The sequence below is a fragment of the Bos grunniens genome, chromosome 7 (assembly GCF_055505025.1).
Source record: "Bos grunniens cultivar Pamir isolate PY7600 chromosome 7, Bosgru_T2T1.0, whole genome shotgun sequence".
NCBI lineage: Eukaryota > Metazoa > Chordata > Mammalia > Artiodactyla > Bovidae > Bos > Bos grunniens.
This window is the reverse complement of record NC_141171.1, coordinates 3,785,055-3,797,802: the sequence shown is the minus strand read 5'-3', so window position 1 is coordinate 3,797,802 and position 12,748 is coordinate 3,785,055. Positions and strand designations below refer to the sequence as shown.

General features: G+C 42.2%; 1 long non-coding RNA gene across 1 annotated transcript in view; it reads left to right on the top strand.

Annotated features, from left to right (window-relative positions):
• Positions 1 to 12,748, top strand: part of LOC147368034 (uncharacterized) — a 21,242-nt gene extending 8,494 nt beyond the window's left edge. Inside the window, exons 2-4 of the long non-coding RNA XR_015166430.1 lie at positions 5,134 to 5,174; positions 8,122 to 8,213; positions 11,401 to 12,748. This is a non-coding gene — a long non-coding RNA (uncharacterized LOC147368034). The remainder of the gene's footprint in view (positions 1 to 5,133; positions 5,175 to 8,121; positions 8,214 to 11,400) is intronic.

Below are 12,748 nucleotides of genomic sequence, written 5' to 3'. Positions count from 1 at the left end.
GGAAAAATGTCTATTCATACCCTCTGCTCATTTTTAAATTGGATTTTTTTTGCTATTGAATCATAGGTGTTCCTTTTATATTTTGGATATTAATCTATTATCATATATCTGGGGTTAAAATATTTTCTCCTGTTATACAGGTTGCCTTTTTTGTTATTCTTGTTGATTACTTCTTTTACTTCTTTTAGTTTGATGTAGTTTCTCACTAATTTTTGTTTCTGTTGCTTATGCTTTTGCTGTCATATTCACGAAATGGCTATCAAGACCAATGTCAAGGAACTCATTCCCTTTTGTTTTCTTCTAGGCTTTTTACAGTGTTAGACTTATGTTTAAATCTTTAATCTACTTCATTGTGAGTGGTGTAAGATAGGTTCTAATTTCATTCTTTTGCATATGGATATCCAGGTTTCTCATTGGCATTTATTCAAGAGACTGAGTTTCCCCATTGGGTATTCTCGGCTTTCTTGTCACACATTAGTTGACCATATATGCATGGGTTTGTTTCTGGGCAAATGATTCTGTCTCATTGGTCTATGTGTCTGTTTTTATGCAAATACTGTACTGTTTTGATTACTATATTTTTGCAATAAGGAAATCAGAAGTATGATGCCTCCAGCTTTGTTCTTTCTCAGTATTTGTCTACTCAGGGTATTTTGGGTTCCATGCAAATTTTAGGATTGTTTATTTTATTTCTGTGAAAAATGCCGTTGGAATTTTGACAGCGTTTGCATTGAATCTGTAGATGGCTTTGGGTGGTATGGAAATTTCAGTGATATTAGCTCTCCTGATCTGTGAACATGGGATATTTTCCCATTTATTTGTCTCTTCCTCCATTTTTTCATCAATGTCATATAGTTTTCAGTGTGTCTATATTTATATCTATATATATTTGTATTTATCTTTCTCTTGGTTGAATTTACCCCTAGGCATTTTATTGTTTATGATGCTACTCTGAGTAGGATTGTTTCTTTCTTTTTCAGATAGTTTATTGTTGGTGTATAGATATGGAACCAATTTTTTTATGTTGAATTTTTTTTTTTTTTTTTTAAGCACTGTTCAGAATGCAGGATCCTAGGGTCCCCTACCAGGGATCAAACCCACACCCTGCAGTGGAAACACAGAGTCTTAACCTCTGGACTGCCAGGGAAGTCTCTTTGTATGTTGATTTTGTATCCTGAAATTTTGCTACATTTGTTTGTTTTAACAATTTTTTTGAGGAGTCTAGGATTTATTAAAAAAATCATATCAGCTGATAGAGAAAATTTTACTTTTTTTTTTCAATTTGGATGTTTTTTGTTTTATTTTTTTCCTTGTCTGATCACTCTGACTAGGGCTTCCAGTACTGTGTTGAATAGGAGTGGTGAGAGTGAGCATGCTTGTCTTATTTCTGATCTTAGTGGGAAAATGTTCAGTCTTTTTCGATAAAGTATGATGTTAGCTTTGGGTTTTTACTTATGACCTTTGTTATGTTGAGGTATGTTCCTTCCATACTCACTTCTTTTGAGAGTCTTTATCATGATAGTATGTCGAATTTTGTCAAATGCTTTTTTGGCATCTACTGAAATGATTACATGATTTTTGTCTTTCATTCAATTAGTGCGGTGTACTATATTTACTGATTTGTGCGTCTTGAACTATCCTTGCATCCTAGGGATAAATTTTGCTTCTTCATGATGTGTGATTCTTGCAATGTGCTGTTGAACTTGGTGTGCTAATATTTTATTGAGAAAATTTGCATCCATGTTCATCAGGGATATTGGCTTATAATTTTATTTTCTTTTAGGCTCCTTATCTGGCTTTGGTATCAAGATAGTGTTGGGCTTGTAAAGTAAATTTGGAGATGTTCTTTACTATTCTATTTTTTGGAAGAGTTTGAGAATGATTGGTGCTAATTTACCCTTGATTGGTAGAATTGGTAGAAAACTGGAGTTTTCCTTCCTGGGAGTCTTTAATTCCTGATTCAGCCTCCTTACTTGTTATTGATCTGTTCACAGTTTCTATTTTTCCTTATTCAGACTTGGTAGGTGGTATGTTTCTAGGAATTTATCCATTTCTACTAGCTTGTCCAATTTGTTGACTATTTTTTGACTGTTACTGTTTATAGTAATCTAAATGGCTGTCTGGGGAGGCCTTACAAATAGCTGTGAAAAGAAGAGAAGCAAAAAGCAAAGGAGAAAAGGAAAGATATAAGCATCTGAATGCAGAGTTCCAAAGAATAGCAAGAAGAGATAAGAAAGCCTTCCTCAGTGATCAATGCAAAGAAATAGAGGAAAACAACAGAATGGGAAAGACTAGAGATCTCTTCAAGAAAATTAGAGATGCCAAGGGAACATTTCATGCAAAGATGGGCTTGATAAAGGACAGAAATGGTATGGACCTAACAGAAGCAGAAGATATTAAGAAGATGTGGCAAGAATACACAGAAGAACTGTACAAAAAAGATCTTCACGACCCAGATAATCACGATGGTGTGATCACTGACCTAGAGCCAGACATCCTGGAATGTGAAGTCAAGTGGGCCTTAGAAAGCATCACTACGAACATCACTAGTGGAGGTGATGGAATTCCAGTTGAGCTATTTCAAATCCTGAAAGATGATGCTGTGAAAGTGCTGCACTCAATATACCAGCAAATTTGGAAAACTCAGCAGTGGCCACAGGACTGGAAAAGGTCAGTTTTCATTCCAATCCCAAAGAATGCTCAAACTACTGCACAATTGCACTCATCTCACATGCTAGTAAAGTAATGCTCAAAATTCTCCAAGCCAGGCTTCAGTAGTACGTGAACTGTGAACTTCCTGATGTTCAAGCTGGTTTTAGAAAAGGCAGAGGAACCAGAGATCAAATTGCCAACATCCGCTGGATCATCGAAAAAGCAAGAGAGTTCCAGAAAAACATCTATTTCTGCTTTATTGACTATGCCAAAGCCTTTGACTGTGTGCATCACAATAAACTGTGGAAAATTCTGAAAGAGATGGGAATACCAGACCACCTGACCTGCCTCTTGAGAAATCTGTATGCAGGTCAGGAAGCAACGGTTAGAACTGGACATGGAACAATAGACTGGTTCCAAATAGGAAAAGGAATACATCAAGGCTGTATATTGTCACCCTGGTTTTTAACTTACATGCAGAGTACATCACGAGAAACGCTGGACTGGAAAAAGCACAAGCTGGAATCAAGATTGCCGGGAGAAATATCAATAACCTCAGATATGCAGATGACACCACCCTTATGGCAGAAAGTGAAGAGGAACTAAAAAGCCTCTTGATGAAAGTGAAAGAGGAGAGTGAAAAAGTTGGCTTAAAGCTCAACATTCAGAAAATGAAGATCATGGCATCTGGTCCCATCACTTCATGGCAAATAGATGGGGAGACAGTGGAAACAGTGTCAGACTTTATTTTTTTGGACTCCAAAATCACTGCAGATGGTGACCGCAGCCATGAAATTAAAAGATGCTTACTCCTTGAAAGGAAAGTTATGACCAACCTAGATAGCATATTCAAAAGCAGAGACATTACTTTGCCAACAAAGGTCCGTCTAGTCAAGGCTATGGTTTTTTCAGTGATCATGTATGGATGTGAGAGTTGGACTGCGAAGAAGGCTGAGCGCTGAAGAATTGATGCTTTTGAACTGTGGTGTTGGAGAAGACTCTTGAGAGTCCCTTGGACTGCAAGGAGATCCAACCAGTCCATTCTAAAGGAGATCAGCCCTGGGTGTTCTTTGGAAGGACTGATGCTAAAGCTAAAACTCCAGTACTTTGGCCACCTCATGTGAAGAGTTGACTCATTGGAAAAGACTCTGATGCTGGGAGGGATTGGGGGCAAGAGGAGAAGGGGACGACAGAGGATGAGATGGCTGGATGGCATCACTGACTTGATGGACATGAGTCTGAGTGAACTCCGGGAGTTGGTGATGGACAGGGAGGCCTGGCGTGCTGAGATTCATGGGGTCGCAAAGAGTCGGACACGACTGAGCGACTGAACTGAACTGAACTGAACTGAATTATCCTTTGCATTGTGGACCCTTGAACAACTTTGTGTGTTGGGGCGCTGACCCTCTCTGCAGTAAAAAAAATCTGTGTATAACTTTAAGTCAATCCTCTATATCTGTTATATTGTGAATTCTTGAATTTAACCAACTGTGGCTAGTGTAGTATTGTAGTACATATTTAGTGGAAAAAAAATCCATGTATAAGTGGACCCACACAGTTCAAACCTGTTGTTCAAGGGTCAACTGTTTATCTGTGATATTAGTAAGATATCTTTTCTTTCATTTATAATTTTATTTATTGAGTCCTATTCTTTTTTCTTGGTAAGTCTGGCTAATGGTTTGTCAATTTTGTCTTTTCAAAAAACCAAAACTCAGTTTCATTTTCTTTTCTGTTGTTTTACTAATCTCTATTTCATTTATTTCTCCCTATGATCTTGTTATTTCCTTCCTTCTGCTAACTTTGCCCTTTGTTCTACTTTTTCTAGTTCCTTGAGGTAAAATGTTAGGTTATTTGAGATTTTTTAAAAATGTAGGCATTTATCATTATGTAAGTGCCTGACTTTAAGCTTTTGATTGTTAAGGCATTCATTTCAAAAGATATCCATCTTGAATAAACATCTTGGCAACTGCATGACACAATTGATAGCCCAGGGAAGGAATTAGACCACCTCTGCTCCTGAAGTTCGCTCTTTCAGAAAGCCCTGGGTAACCTAGATACCTGACCACTTGAGTAACCCTGCTTCTCCCTTTCTGTGCCCTAATCCCTGCTCTTAAGCTTTAAATTAACCAATAAAGGGTGAATCTACAAAACTCTGGACACCCCAATCTTAGATTCTTTGAATCCCAATAAAAACAGCCCCCCATGGCTACTCTTTGTCTGCTACCCACTCCAGTACTCTGGCCTGGAGAAGTCCATGGACTGTATGTATAGTCTGTGGGGTTGCAAAGAGTCAGACACGACTGAGTGACTTTCACTTCACATTATTTGACTTAAACGTTATTTGTCTGATAAAAGGGTAGCTGTCCCTACTCATTTTTGGTCTTCATTTGCATGGAATATCTTTTTTTATCCCTTCGCTTTATGCCTATGTGTGTTCTTTTATTTAAAAAAATTATTTATTTGCTTATTTATTTATTGTAGGCTGGATCTTTCTCGCTGTGTGCGGACGTTCTCTAGTTTGGGTAAGTGGGGCTAGTCTCTAGTTGCGGCGTGTGAGCTTCTCTTGTTGCGGAGCCAGGCTCCACGTGCAGCACGGGCCTTCCACGGTTTCCAGGGCGTTCAGGGTTCGGTAGCTGCGGTGCAGGGGCTCGGTAGTTGTGGCCAACGGGCTTACTTGCCCTGAGGCACGCGGAATCCTGCCAAACCAGGGATTGCCCCATGTTCCCTGCACTGGCAGGCAGATTCTTCACCACGGGACCACCCGGGAAGTCTGGCCTATGTGTGTTCTTAAAGCTAAAGTGAGTCTCTTGAAGGAAGCATGTAGTTTGACTCTTTTTTTTTTTTTAATTCATACAACTGCTCCATGTGTTTTGATTGAGAATTTAATCCATTTGTATTTAAAGTACTTATTGATAGGTAATGCCCTCAATACGGCATTTTTATTTATTTTTGGTCTTTAAAAATTATTTACTTTGGGCACTCAGCATTTCTTTTTTGAAGGATAATTGCAGTATTGTATTGGTTTTTGCCATGCATCAACATGGATCAGCCATTGGTATACATATGTTCCCCCCTCTCTGGCATTTCCCTTTTTTTCTGCCCACAGCACGCAAGATCTTAGTTCCCTGACCAAGGTTTGAACCCGTGCTCCCTGCTCCCTGCAGTGGAAGTGCAGAGTCCTAACCATTGGACCACCAGGGAAGTCCCTAATGCCATTAAAAAAAAAAAAAAAAAACCAGCAAAAGCAAGTGTATTTGGAAATAGCCATTGGAACTGCAATTCCAGAAATTCAGGCTATGGGAGACTATAAACTAATGCTGTCTTAATACTTGTTTTCTGAATATTTGTAGTTTTTTCCCCTTCTGTTCCTGTTTTCCTTTATGAATTGATGCTTTTCTGTAGTAGTATGCTTTTCTTCCCTTCTTTTTATCTTGTGTGTAACTACTATAGGTTTTACCCGAAGCTTCCTTGAAATATCTTATGTGACAGCTTATTTTAAGCTGATAATAACTTAACTTTGATCACTGACACACTCTGCCCTTTACTCACCTCCATTTTATGTTTTTTAATGTCATAATTTACATCTTTTAATATTGTGTATCCATTAAAAACTTATTGTAGCAGTAGCTAGCTACTTTTTAAATACTTTTATCCTAAAACTTTGTCCTGGAGTTAAGTGCTTGATACACCATCACGTTACAGTTTTAGTTTTCTGAGTATGACTATACACTTACCTTTACTGGGGTATTGTATATTTTCATGTTTTTCTATTACTGATTAGCATCTTTTTGTTTCAGCATAAAGAACTCGTTTCAGAATTTTTTTGTAAGAAAGTTACAGAGTTCTGAACTCTTTCAGCTTTCCTTGTTTGGAGAAGCCTTTATTTAGCTTTCATTTCTGAAGGACGACTTTTCTGGGCAAAGTATTCTTGGTGGCAGTCTTTCTCTTTCAGGGCTTTCATTCTGTACTGGCCCACAAGGTTTCTGCTAAGAAATCTGCATGTAGCCTTAGCAGTGGATAAGTTACTTTGTGTGAGAAAAATTTCACTTTTCTGCTTTTAACATTCTCTCTTTAGTTTTGATTTTTGATAGTTCTGTTATAATGTATCTTGAAGAATATCATTTTGGGTGAAATTTTGAGGTGATCTATTTGGCCTAAAGCTCAACATTCAGAAAACGAAGATCATGGCATCTGGTCCCATCACTTCATGGCAAATAGATGGGGAAACAGTGGAAACAGTGTCAGACTTTATTTTTTTGGGCTCCAAAATCACTGCAGATGGTGACTGCAGCCATGAAATTAAAAGATGCTTACTCCTTGGAAGGAAAGTTATGACTAGCCTAGATAGCATATTCAAAAGCAGAGACATTATTTTGCCAACAAAGGTCCGTCTAGTCAAGGCTATAGTTTTTCTTGTGGTCATGTATGGATGTGAGAGTTGGACTGTGAAGAAAGCTGAGCACTGAAGAATTGATACTTTTGAACTGTGGTGTGGGAGAAGCTCTTGAGAGTCCCTTGGACTGCAAGGAGATCCAACCAGTCCATCCTAAAGGAGATCAGTCCTGGGTGTTCATTGGAAGGACTGATGCTAAAGCTGAAACTCCAATACTTCGGCCACCTCATGTGAAGAGTTGACTCATTGGAAAAGACTCTGATGCTGGGAGGGATTAGGGGCAGGAGGAAAATGGGACGACAGAGGATGAGATGGCTGGATGGCATCACCGACTCGATGGACATGAGTTTGAGTAAACTCCGGGAGTTGGTGATGGACAGGGAGGCCTGGCGTGCTGCGATTCGTGGGGTCACAAAGAGTCGGACACGACTGAGCGACTGAACTGAACTGAACTGATTAGCTTCATGAACTTGGATGTCTAAATCACTCCACAGGTTTGGGAATTTTTCAGCCATTCTTTCTTTTTTCTTTAACATTTTTCTTTATTTATTTTTATTGAGATATAGTTGACAAATAACATTATATTAGTCTCAGGTATACAAAATAATGGTTTGATATTTATATGTACTGTGAAAGACTTAAGATTTACTCTCTTAGCCATTATTTTTAAAAATAAGCTTTCTAACCTCTTCTTCCTCTCTTCTTCGGGGACACAGTTGTACACAATTATGTGTACATTGTTCACTGATTATTTCTTCTGCATGGTCAAGTTTGTTGTTGAAGCTTTCTGTACAGGTTTCTGTGTGGACATAAGTTTTCAGTTTTTTGGTTATATACCCCAAAGTTAGATCATTAGATTGGTGGTATGCTCAGAAGGGCATTAAAAACACTTCCTCAGGCTCTGTATCACTCTAGAGGGGTGGGATGCAGCGGGAGATGGGAGGGAGGTTCAAAAGGGAGGGGACATATGTATACCTGTGGCTGATTCATGTTGAGGTTTGACAGAAAACAACACAATTCTGTAAAGCAATTATCCTTCAATAATAAAAAAAAAAAACAAAAGATGTCTCCCACAGGTTCATGATTTGAAGATGAAACATGTTCTGTGAGACCCCGTGGATTGCTGCTGGATGTCTCAAGTGTCATATCCAAGGAATCATTGCTCAATGTAATGTCAAGAACATTTTCAGCTATGTTTTCTTCTAAGAGGTTAATAATTTAGGTCTCCTGTTTAGTTCCTTACCCATTTGGAGTTAATTTTTGTATCTGGCATTAGGTAAGGGTTCAACTTCATCCTTTGCATGGGGAGATCCAGATTTTCCAGCACTACTTGTTGAAAAGACTGTCTTTTCCACTCTTGAATGGTCTTGGCACCCTTGTTAAAAACCACTTGACCATATATGTGAGAGTTTATCTCTGAGCTCTCTATTCTATTCCATTAGTCTAGACGTCTTTTTAAAAAGTTATTTATTTGGCTGCAGTGGGTCTCCGCTGTGGCTTGTGAACTCTTATCTGCAGCATGTGGGATCCAGTTCCCTGACCAGGGATTGAAACTGGGCCCCCTGCACTGGGAGCTCCCGCTTATCCACTGACACCAAGGAAGTCCTTGTGTGCTTTTTCAGTGCCAAGGCCATGTCATTTTGATTACTGTAGTTTCTACTAAGTTTAGAAATCAGGAAATGTGAATTTTCCAAATGCTTGGTCCTGCTGTGGCTCCTCATGGGACGCAGTTACTGGATGTACTTCTGAAATGTTTTTTCTAAGTTCTCCTTTGTGGAGCAAAGAGAGTACGCCCAACACCGCATGGGCCCACTGGGGCATGGTTGCTATGTCTGCTGCTGCTGCTGCTAAGTCGCTTCAGTCGTGTCCGACTCTGTGCGACCCCATAGACGGAAGCCCACCAGGCTCCCCCGTCCCTGGGATTCTCCAGGCAAGAACACTGGAGTGGGTTGCCATTTCCTTCTCCAATGCATGAAAGTGAAAAGTGAAAGTGAAGTCGCTCAGTCGTGTCCGAACCTCAGCAACCCCATGGACTGCAGCCTTCCAGGCTCCTCCATCCATGGGATTTTCTAGGCAAGAGTACTGGAGTGGGGTGCCACTGCCTTTCTCCCCAAAGAAGGGGTACAATTCCAAGCCAGCCACTTCAATCTTCCCAGGTCAGACTGCAAGGGGAACTGGGGCAAAGTCAGGTAGGAGGCAGAGCTCTTGCATTTACCCAAGGATCTGGATTAGGCCCATTCCTGCTCTAGCTGGTTATTGGGAGTTGACTGGCTCCTGCCTTTGTGTGGCTCTTCTGGAGCTCTGATTGTCTGTGGAATAGAACTGCATCTGGCCATTATGGCCTGAGGCAGAGTTTCAAGAGGCTGGCAATAATGGCAGGGGTGTTCTGTTATGCTCAATGTGGCAGGGGAAAGCATTTGCTACAGATTTACTTACAGGTGGGGAGAGAGTGAGAGAGTTAATTCCTAGGTAGGTTGATAAGGGGTCGCAAAGAGTCGGACACGACTGAGTGACTGATCTGATCTGATCTGATAGAAATAAACACTGCTTAAGATCAATGGCAGGATTTGGTCTGAAACAGAGTAAATATAGAAGCCTAGGGCAAGGTCACATAATCAGTCAATAATAAAAATTGTCAGGATATAGAGTATGGGTCTGAGAAGAGGCAAGATCAAATCTAAATCAAGTTTAGGGGAAAGGGCGAGGGCAAGGTTGAGGCTTAAGCCAAGGACAAATTTTCAGTCAGTAATAGAGAAGATCAAGATGAATTTAAGGGACAGGACATATGTGAAAAGAGGAATGTGGGGAAAGTCAGTTCACAAAGTCAGATCAAGGCCAAATTATTGGTCACAGAGAAATTGAGGAAGACAGTTAGAGACATGTTGTGTTTGACCAATATCTATGTCAATTTCAAGATTACATCAATTTCAAAGTCAAGTTGACAACAAGATCAAGGTCAAATTCTTAGTCATTATTAGAAATGGTGAAGATAGTATGTTTACTGAGACTATGGTTCTGAAAAGGGTGAAGGTCATAATTAGGCCATGATCAAGTTCAATATCATAAAAGCCCAAATCAGGGAGTTCCCTAGTGGTCTAGTGGTTAGGACTCTGAGCTTTCACTGCTGAGAGTTCAATTCCTTATCAGGAAAGTAAGATCCCACATACTACATGGCACAGCAAAAAAAAAAAAAAAAGCCAAAATCAAGCTCATATTAACAAATTAGTGACAGAAAGGATCCAGATAGTACATAGGAGATACAGTTTGTTTAAAATAAGGGTCGAGGTAAAGTTAAAGGTCAGGGTCAATATTAAGATTGGGGTTGAAGTTAAATTGTTAGTCATAGAGAATGCCAGGATGGTAGTCAAGAACAGATTACAAAACTGGAACAGATAAAGGTCAAGAACAATGCCAGGTGAAGTTCATATTCAGGGTCAGATTCAAGTTTAAGTTTTCAGTCGGGGTAGCAAAGAACACTGAAGAAGGTGAAGGACAGGATTTGGTCTGTATCAGAGTCAATATACAGGTCAAGGTTAAATTAAAATAATCATTCAGTAATACAGTAATGAGAGGGACAGAATATGGGCCTGAAAGGGGTCATGGTCAAGGTGAGGTCAAGGTCAAGGTCAAAATCTAAGTTTGGTTCAAACAGTGTTAAAGATACGAAAAGACAGTCTGATATAGGCCATTGGTCTGAAAACGTCTAGGTCAAGGAAAGGTGAAGGTCAAGAGAAAGATTGACAGGTTCCTTGGACCCATTCTTGGCTACTACTTTTAAGAAACAGGGAGGCCAGCTAGAAGGAGAAAAAGACCCCCAGCCCATACCCCCACCCTAGGGGCCAAAAGGTCCTTTAGCCAGGGCCTGGCAGTGAGGGAAGCAGAAAACCTCCCTGGTGACCCTTGCTCCCAGTTCCTCCCCTAATCTGAAAGCCAACTCTGGGCAGCAGCTCTCTCTTCCTGGCCCAGCCCATGGGCGAGTTCCCTGACAACCAGCCTCTCCACCAGGACAAGTTCTCTTTTCCCCAAGGGCGGAGTCCTGGTCTGAGTGGGTGGACAAGGTGGGAGTGAGTATGGAGGGCATCAGTAGGACTGAGCTAGAGGCCCCCGCTTGCACAGGCAGCTTTGGGTGGGAGGGTTAAGTTGGGGCCAAGTAGATGGGGCATTGGCTTCACTGAGGTCCCGGAGGCCGGCAATATTCAGGAGGACACTCTTTGGGCACCCGGCGGAAGTTCCCAATAATAACAGCCATCTAACCTGAATGGGCCGGGTCTCCTCTGCTCTCACAAGCTAAGTGGAGTCACTTCCATCCAGGATACTGAATGCTTTCCTTTTACTGTCCTCCCCACTCACCCCAGCCAGCCACCAGTCTCACCTCTTGCAGCAGATCAGACAGCGGCTCCTTCAAAACATCACCTGCCCCTCCATCTCCTGGAAAGGGACCACAGTCCACGACACCATTAGCTGCGCGGTACAGTATCCCAGCCCTGAAACCCTGCGGGCCCAGGTCAGACCAACAGGCAGAGTCGGCCCTGGCGTGTGACGCTCGACCCACCTGGAGGGTCCCGAACGGGGCACGGAAGTGCGGAGATGGCCTCCAAGTACTTGCACCTCCAGTCTTTGAAAATGACTGAGCCGTTCATTCCCCTGCGCGGCACAGCCTGGATGATCCCTCTAGAGCCTCCAGCCTCAAGAGACCCTCGCCTAAGGCACCGCCCCCAGATCCGTACCGGTTTCGCTGGAGCTGAAAACTATATGATAGAGGCCGCCAGGTGGCGCCAGACAACCGGCGCGAACGTCAGCGGGGGGAATCCGGATCGCAGGACGGAGAGGAAACACCGCCCGCCCCCTGGATGCCGGGTCCTGGTCCAGGCTCACCTCTGAGCGTGTCTCTCCAGACAAGCGGCAGCAAATGCGTCAGCCTGGGAGCTCAAAGCCTGCGCGGCGTGACCCCAGCAGCAGAAGGGGGACTAGGAAAAATTCTTTTGGGAAAGGTCCCAGAACCACTGTTCACTTCCAGAGACGTCTGCTGGGAAGGGGACATTCTCCCTACACGACTGCGCGGCTCTGGGCTCCGGAGGGGAGGTAGAAAAAGTCCCGGAGATAATGCCAGGCAGGGGCGTTCTGCCCATCTTCCTAGACCTGCAGGAGCGCAGATTTGGGTGGGAGGGCATGCACTGTAAACCTGAAATCATGAAAGTGCCCCTAGAAACATGGATGAATCATTTTCATTCTACAATGTCGGAGAGGAAGTTTTTCCTAAAGCATAAAACGAGACCCAGAAGCCATAAAGGAAATGACTGGTAAACTTGATCATACAAAGTTTAAACAAAGTCTGTCTATTCCACAAGGAAAGTCCAACTGTAGCAGTGGTCAGCGATAGGACACAAGGCATAAAGGGTCTTTCCTTCCCTGGCACCGGCCTGCAGGCGCCACGGAGACAGACACCGGCTCTGCAGCACAGTCCTACCCAGCCATTTGTCAGCCCCCTGTGGGCCCCTCCGCCCAAGTCAGCAACTTCAGCCCCAACCAGTTAACGGCCCTGCTCTGCCATTGGTCCCGGCCTCAGAAAGCGCCTTCCCACTCTCTGTCTTGTGTATAAAAGCACCCTGATTCCCGAGGGAGATGAGATGGTTCTTAGGCCAGTCTGCCATCTCCGCTGTCTGCTGGCCTTCCGATTAAAGTAATCATTCCTTGCTCCAACAA